The sequence below is a fragment of the Cryptomeria japonica genome, chromosome 11 (genome assembly GCF_030272615.1).
Source record: "Cryptomeria japonica chromosome 11, Sugi_1.0, whole genome shotgun sequence".
Lineage (NCBI taxonomy): Eukaryota > Viridiplantae > Streptophyta > Pinopsida > Cupressales > Cupressaceae > Cryptomeria > Cryptomeria japonica.
In genome coordinates, this window is record NC_081415.1 from 133,924,261 (window position 1) to 133,932,608 (window position 8,348).

Sequence of the window (8,348 nt, forward strand, 5' to 3'; positions counted from 1 at the left end):
ATTTTTTTACATTAGAGAAAAGTATCATTATTATTCTAGTAGCTTCATCACATGATTTCTTATTCTTCTACTTGTTATGGCATTTTTGGAGTGATGGGATGTCTTTCATGTGTGTGTTTTTACATGACATATGTACATTTTGGTGTGAAATGCAATGTGTCATTTCTCACATCTTAATTGATAGTTTTTTTTTTAAACAACTTGTTCGGTTGGCTAATGTGTTGGGTGTGTGTTTTTTGACATTACATAATTCCGTAGCTTCAAGAGAGCCACCCACAAACACTGAATTGGTTACTTGTGAGAAATTGAGTGGAACATGTCACCCAACATCACATATATTGCATGTACCATAATCACCACTCAAACATTAAATAATCTCTTTAACTTTTAGTCTAAAATATTATCAATGAGAGGTATTTTCCACTTATTGACAAGTATTTCGATAGTGTTGTCTATTCAATCTTCACTTATTAACATTCTATGGAGATTGAAGGATGGTTTTGTTAAAAACCTTTAATATATCCCAAACCATGATTTGAAACCAATCAGAGGACAAAGCAATTAATTTTACATACATTATAATCATTCTATGCTATTAAGGATAAGTGTTTATAATTATAGGGGAATCAAATCATTATCAAATAATGAGGGAACATTACATGTGCAATGACACGTCTCATTCCCAACAATTACCTTTGAATCATAATCAATGTTATAATTATCCAATGAACCAATATAAGTATTCCCCTCTCTATACACATGCTTAGTTTCATAGGCCTCGAGATTGTTGAGAAATGGTCAAATTTGCCTCAAAACCCTATTAATTTTCTAGTTATGAAGCCTACTTTTCATTATTGCATTTATAACAATCTAGGAGTCACCTTTAATTTGTAATTATTTTATGCTAGTTGACAACATGTTTATTGCCCAATTAGGAGCACCATGATCTCTACCATATTGTTGATTTCTTTCCCTAAGCCTTCGAAGCAATACCAATGAGATGTCCTTTGTGATATCTCAAAGTACAATCAACCCCAAAGATATTGGTGTTGCCCCTTGATACCCCATAAAAGATTAAGAAGCCATCCATCTTATGTCTTTCCTTGGATTTTGTGAAGGGTGAACTCAATTAACCTACGGATATAAATAAAAATAATCTTTTGTTATTGTATGCAGGAAAAGCGGGTCGATAGAACTCAAAATGTGAAAAACGGAGCTCTAGGGAGCCTTGCTCACACACCCACATGACTTCTTGGTGCAAGCTATGAAGTCATGAAGAATGGCTCAGCTTCCCAAGGTTGGTTCCATGGTTCTCTATCTTGCACGGTCCCTCAAACCAATGTTTTTGCTCTCAGATCATTGAGAAAAATGGTTTAGGGATGACAAATGCAAGAACGAGGGATGCTTTTGTTGATTTTAAGATGAGATGCATCCTAAGCTATGCATGATGCTACAAATGCAATAAACTAGCTATAAGATGACAAGGTTAGTAAACAAGACTATCCTAGCATACTATATTAGTTTATGATTTAAGCTAAATGATAAGGAACATACTCTAAATTTGCATATTTAGATTAATTCCCATTTAAAAGAGAGGCTAAATGATGAGCATATATGAAATATGAAAGCTTGAATGGATTTGAGTATATGTGTGACGCTAAAGACTTGGATCCTAAAAATGGAGGAATGAGAGCTCTATTTATAGCAAAAATAGGGCAATGGATGGCTAGGATTGAAATAATTAATCAAGGGCTAAGTTTGAAAGTTGGGAATCCATGTTTGTAATTGGCACCAATGAAATGCTGACAATTGTCAACATAAGGTTGGTTGAGAGGAGATGTAAGAAGCATTAAATGCTTGAGAAGACCTCATGGTTACCCTAGGGGTTAAGGGTTAAGGTTAAGTTAGGGTTATCCATTGGATAAAGCTTTTACCCAAAGGATTAACTCTTGTGCAAAGGTTTAAGGATAACCATGGTCAAAGCAATAAATGATTGATGAGACCCTTGGGTTACATGGAGGTTGAGTTTATGGAAATTCTTTAACCATGTAAGAGGGTTGAGTTAACCATTAATGGTTATGAAGACTTTGGGGACAAATTTGTAAGAGTCCTTCCAAATTTGGGGGTATTCAACAAGTTAGCTTGTTGAATGGATAAAGGCTTTAATGCCTTTTGAAGACTTTACTCCAAATTTGAGAAGTGACCTCCTCAAATTAAGGGAAAAGGGATAATGGATGGGTTTGGGTTAAATAATCAGGATTAGAAGAATCTAGAAGAGGTTAGAAAGAGGGTTAGGATGCAAGTGGGAGGTGTAGGATTTTGCAAGTGGGTGAGGGGAAATAGAATTAATTTAAAATAAATTGCTTTATTTTCAATTTGGTTGCAATTAAATAAATTAGATTTATTTAATTTAGGATAACCATTTTAATTAAATTTGAATTTAATTAAAAAAGTGGACAGGGGCTTTAATTGAATAAAATGAATTTATCCTATTAAATGGTATAGTGAATTTAATTGAGTAATTTACTTAATTAAATAGAGGAATGTGGGTAATTTAATTAAATTGGATTTAATTAAATAGAGAAATGAACATAAAATATTCATTTAGGAATATGGTCATTTTTATACGTCTACAGTTATTTTTAAAACAAATCGTTAAATAAATATTTAATCCATCACATAAATGAATTTTCAAAAAAAGTATTAAAACATAAACTCAAAATCATTTTTATGAAGAAGTTTATATTCATTTATACATTGAATTATAATAATGAAATATATGTAAGTTTCTACCTTTATGGGGGTAATATATATGTGAATCTTTAAAAATAGATATTGAGACAAAAACATGTGTTGATCAATTTTACTCATGAATCATTGCATCTTGTAAATACCACTTTATTTGTATTACACTAGTTTAGCTAAATTTGGCAATGTTTAATTTTTTATTTTACCAATTATTAGTTATAGGAAGTGGTTTTTTATATTGTGTGCTTACCATTATAACTATTTATGACATTTTGGTTTTTGTTTTGAGCTCGACTCTTCTCTTTGATGGGGCTTTGTTTTTTCATGATATAATGTATGTCCTTTCAATATAGTGTTATATGCAATTTGTCCTTACACATTTTGATTACTCTATTTCCCTTCACAATGTTGCATGGTTCTATAAGGTATCATATGTATCTTGAACACACCAAGATGCTAAGAGGTGGGGGGGGGGGGTAAATAAACATACACTCAAATTCATTCATTCATTAATCTTTAAAGCATTAAAACCATATTTGTAGAAATAAAGAACAAAACAAAGCATGTACCACACAAAGACACCAAAATTTTGATGTGGAAAACCTAAGGAGGGAAAAAACATGGTGAGGGTCAACTCACAATATATATAAACAACTATTACAATATCTGGTTTAGGCATACTGCCAAGGAGGTTCACTACCACCTAAACTTGCTTGCTAAGGAGCACCGTACTAGGACAAGATACAAGGACTTGTGGAATGAATATCATTATCTATCTCAATTTTATAATGGAAAACATTGGTTGAATCGTTGTAGATGAAGAATCTCAAAATGTTGATATTAGAGTCCACTTTGAAGCTCAAATTTGATTCTATCACATTGATTTTGCACGCTCCATAAAATTACATCAATTCTGATATTCACACTACGTGATCATCACACACATAAATACACCATTCACCAATGATTCATTCCTTATATATACCCTTTGTTGTATACAAAAACTTCAAATAGGTTGGCTATATAGGACCCAATAAGCAAAACATGTGACAAGGAATAGATTGTTAGATTTGTGTGAATGTTGTCATTGATGTCAAACTCGGTGATCCAGTTAGGACTAGATGTGGCATATTGAGAAACAGTGGAAGATAGATTTGTGTGTGTAGACACCTAAAACTTGCACAACTAATTAAATGAATATAATCATCATTTATTCACCTATTAATTAGACTAAGGTTTAGTTAATATCCCTATTCTTCCAATCAGCCTATTAATCAAATTAAACATTTGATTAAAATCCATTTCTTCTAGCCTAACCTATTAATTAAACTAAAGTTTGATTAAGTACCCCTTTAGCCATTTAATTGAATAAATCTTATTTATTTAATTAAAACCCCCATTTTCCCTTTTAATTGAATTTACATTTGATTAAAATCCCTTTGCATTTAAATAAATCATTATTTATTTGTGAATAGTCCCCCCACTTGGAAAATCCTACAAATGCAAGTTGCACCCCTTTTGGCTAAACTAAATCTTTTATTTTATCTAAAAACACCTATTTCCCTCCACTTGCATTCTATCATCACATCATGGCATCATATCATCACACACATCGCATAAGAAATTATCTGCATTATCAAGGAAAAAGTCATATAGATCATGCATATCATAAAGCTCATCAAATAAAGGCATCCATAACATGTAGAAGCATATCTAGTATCATATCATCATTTACATGTGTGATCCATGTTGATCCAAAGCAAAATCTAAGAAATAAGTTAGAATGCATCATCAGTGAAGCAATAAATGTCGAAATTCCCTGGATATCACATCAATAACAAAGTCTATGAGTAATCAAGAGACATCAACATCTATCAAAGAATCAATGTGTATCATATCAAATAGATCAATCAAAATACAACAATGCACATATCAAGGGAATCATCAAAGATACAATGATCAATAACATACATTAGTGGTGCATCATCATCATGAAGGAGGATAGGAGTGGTTGTCTCCTGAATCTGACTGTCTAGATCCTGCACCTGCACAGCCACTAGGAGGATCTCTCCTAGGACCCATCACACCCTCACTACCTCCTCGTCTCTAGGAGCCCCCGTGTTGAGAACTGGAAGCATAGCTAGGGGCACGTCGCTCTAGGGCCACGACCTGAAATTACAATCCTATAATATGCATTTCACTTTGTCTGATCAATGAGACTCCTGATAGTGTCCCCTGTGACACCCTATACAAATTCCTATTGCAATGTCTGCACTGTCTCCTCTGTGTGGCCGCGCCACTCTATCTCTGTATCCCTCTCAACGGTCAATTGTGCTACCTATGCTTGGAACTGTGAGATTTGTCCTTGTGCCTGTACTAACTGGCTTTGAAGTCTCTTCACTAAGGACTATAATCCTTCTATCTACGCCTGCTATTGGTGCGAGGGCACTGTGACTTGAACTGAGGGAGGTCATGGTGCCTATGGGACTTGTGCTGCTGGTGCCGATGATGAGATCACCTTTCCTATGGCTGGTAAGGGCATCTCTAACGTCTTCCAACATACCAAGGGTTGTACATCCTCCTCCTCCTCATCGAAGCCCATGTCGCCCAATCCTTCTCTCCCACCACCCAAATCCTTTGACTCTGTCTCCTCATCTAATCCATCATTGAAGTTCTCCTCCTCATCGCCACTCCCAATTGCTGCCATGGCCTCTGGATGAATAGGTCCTCTGTAACCTAGCATCTATCTCCAACCACCAATCATACCCCTCACCCCCTGGCTGATAGATCCTCCTCCTCCTCCCCTCCTATCTCCACCATCATCCCCACCGCCACCCCCACCTCGGCCCAACTGTCCTCTGCCCCGGCCTATTCCCTGATCTCCCCCTTGATCTCTCCTCCCTCTCTCCACACCTCGGCTGTGTCGGCCCCCTCGGCATCCTCCATCATCACTATCATCATCATCATCATCAATCTCCTCTAAAGGTGGTACAGACTCTCCTGGCCCTATCAATCTTGGGAACCAATGACTCGTCATATATAGGGCATAATCTTGGTGCATGCCCACATCAGTCACTATCACCCTCATATCCCATAGCAAAAAGAAGAGAGTAGAACTCTACACAGGCTATAGCGTAATCCAATGGTGGCCCCCACTCTGCTATCTCCTTGTACACTCTTGCGTACAAGGTTGTCCCCTGTGGCATCGGTTGTGGCAGACCAAACTATCGATATACTAAGGACAATAGAAATCTCTCTACCACATAGGGCATCCACCCAATTAGATATCAACTTTGTAAAAAAACTGTGACCTCAGTGGCATCCTCAGGCTATGGCTCACAATCCAAATATGGGCGCCAGACCACTCCATCCATATCATCTAAAATGCGCCTCCAATACTCTAGCTTCCCTAACATAGGCTAAGAAGCTGCTTGTCTGTACATGTAAAGCTAAGGGTAGCCCACTGGTCGAGCTCTGTGCACAATGGGGCACGTTATGGCTATATGTTCCCAAGCCCAAATCTAGAGTAATGTGCACCCTACTGCTAAACTGGACCCCTGATCCCTGCCATATATTATCTGGTGTAGCTCGTGATATAGGTAGGCCAAAACACATATCCCCCATGCATACCAGGTCCTCTCTCGTACCATCTACGAAGCACACGGCCCCATCCAACTGACAATCCATGTGATCTCCTATCTGACAAAAGAAAACTACCGACCAATCCAGTTATAACTGATGAAAGAGGGGCATATCTATCCACCATCTCCTGCCAACCCATTGAGTATCCAACAATGAGGGGATCACCAAAAATCTCCCATAGTGCATCTGTCCCTCCAACCTCCTCCACATCATATAAAACTAGCTTGCTTGTGATCGGAATCTGCAGAATCCGATAGGCATCCTCAGGAGTAACTGTGATCTCTCTTGTTGGCAAGTAAAAGGTATTATTCTCACTATGCCATCGCTCAACTAAGGTCATCAGAAGTGCTCTTTTCTTCCAAGAGGAAGGCATGAGCAGCAAGAGTATTAGTCTGCACGCCTCGAGCATCGCTTGATCATCATCTGTCAATCGACTGCGCAGGGAGAGTATCTTCAGGTATTGCTCTAGAAGTTGTATAACACCTAGGTTCGCCTATATAGACACATGAGTACCATATCAGTTTCACCTATTCTAAGCAATCAAGCATCAACTTTTAATCAAACAGGGGCACCTATCAAAGTGACGACAGTCACGATATCACACAAAGCGTTCCAACTCAGACACTCTTGACAACTAAGTGGGTTCAATTTAAACTATCTATCAAAATCAAGTATCATATCGAAATCAAGAATCATATCGAAATCAAGTTTGATATCAAAATCAAGAATCATATCGAAATCAAGTTTGATATTGAAATAAAGAATCATATCGAAATCAAGTTTGATATCAAAATCAAGAATCATAACGCAATCAAGACTCGTATCGAAATCAAAAATCATATCAAAATCAAGAACCATATCAAAGTCCCATATTGAATCAGTTGACCCATATCGACACGTTTGAACCAAATCGACAATCAGTTTGACCCATATCAACAATCAATTTGACCCATATCAACCTTTGACTCATATCGACCTTTGATCCATATTGACGTTTGACCCATATCGACAATTAGTTTGACAAGTACCAACCTTTGACTCATATTGACCTTTGACCCATACTGACAAGTTTGACCCATAACGACAAATTTAACTCATATCGACATTTGACCCATATCGAATTTGAATCATATCAACCCGACTCATATGAAACAACCACTTAGATCGACTCTAGACAAACTTTTCAACATTATGCATCTCAACGGACATAATTAACATATATGAACACATCGAAAAGGTGCAAAACATCCTAACGAACCTAAAAATCAAATTTGCACGTGTCAAAATTTTTAAATTTTTAAAATAATTCAAAACTGTTGCAAATGTGCTAAAATGTACGTGTTGTACGAATCGACAAATGCATTGTACAAATCGACAAATGCGTTATGAAAAAAAAATGAATGCACTACGTCGCATGACATATGCACTTCGAAACTAGGCAAATGTGCTAAAAGATTTTAAAAAAATAAAAAACAGACATTACCCTGCCGTACACGCAAAAATTTGGAAAATCTAGCTAAAAATTCACACAAGGTGGTTAGAATTTTGAACTTACTGGTGGGTCGTACTCTGCTGGTCTCTGATAGCGTCGAACTTGCTAGAATCGATGTCTATGGTAAGGGGCTCCATTTCTTTTTTCCTCTCGAAGCTCCAATCTCCAAATGTCAAGTGCACAAATGAGGTGGAAATGAGTCCCTTGAGGGTTTATATAGCCCATGTTGACACAGGTGACTGTGCTGCCTCGGTGGACGTGTGTGGCATGTACGTGCTATGCCCATATTTGCTCTTCACCATTTTTTCACTATTCTTTTTTTAATAAAATTTATCGGCAGATAAATATCAAAAAATTAAAAATCAAAAAAATTAAAAAATTAAAAATAAAATAAAATTAAAAAATTCAAAGAAAAATTTAAAAATTTAAAAATTCAATTTTAAAAAAAAAATAGTCGAAAAATTTC